The sequence below is a fragment of the Octodon degus genome, unplaced genomic scaffold (genome assembly GCF_000260255.1).
Source record: "Octodon degus isolate 3935 unplaced genomic scaffold, OctDeg1.0 scaffold00522, whole genome shotgun sequence".
In the NCBI taxonomy this organism is placed as follows: Eukaryota; Metazoa; Chordata; class Mammalia; order Rodentia; family Octodontidae; genus Octodon; species Octodon degus.
Window position 1 is genome coordinate 73,655 of NW_004525098.1, and position 708 is coordinate 74,362.

Sequence of the window (708 nt, forward strand, 5' to 3'; positions counted from 1 at the left end):
CTTCGGTTCTGAGGTTGCATTTTGTTCCTTGTCGTCATTTTGTGTAGCACTGTCTTCTGACCTTTGTTGTAGATCTTTGCTGTAGTTATAACCTTCGCACATAGTGAAGTTCAGGTGCAGCTCTACAAAGTTTGGACTTATCCAGCTGTGTCTGGCTTGGGTGTGGCTGCTGTGCTCAATCCTTCCCGCTGCTGCCCTTAAGGGTGAACCTGTTTTGCCCCTGTGGTGAGATGTTTTGCTCCTGGGCCAGCTGGTTGGATCTATCCTTTACACTCTCCCCTGCAGGGATTGCAGCTGCAGGATTACACCTCCAGCATGTATGCCAGGCCTGAGCTGTGCCTGGAGGGTAAAGGTAAAGTAGGAGGAAGAGTAAGCTCTCCGCACACACTCATGGGACCTGGGCTAGGACTGGGTCTGGGGGCTCCTCTATGGGGCAAAAATTCCTACTTGGCGGGCAGGGTGGGGGAGACACTGTGGAGTGGTTGCTGGCATCCCAAGGGGCTGGAGAAGGTCCGACCCACTCTGATCCTGTGCTGGGACTGGTCCCGCAGGCTCAGGATGTCAGGAAGCTCTCTGCACACTCACAGGACCTGGGCTAGGACTGGGTCTGGGGGCTCCTGGAAATCGGCAGAAAATCCTACTCTGTGGGTGGGGTGGGGGAGGCATTGCGGAGTGGTGGGGGGCGGCCCAAGGGGCTGGGAGAGGGTC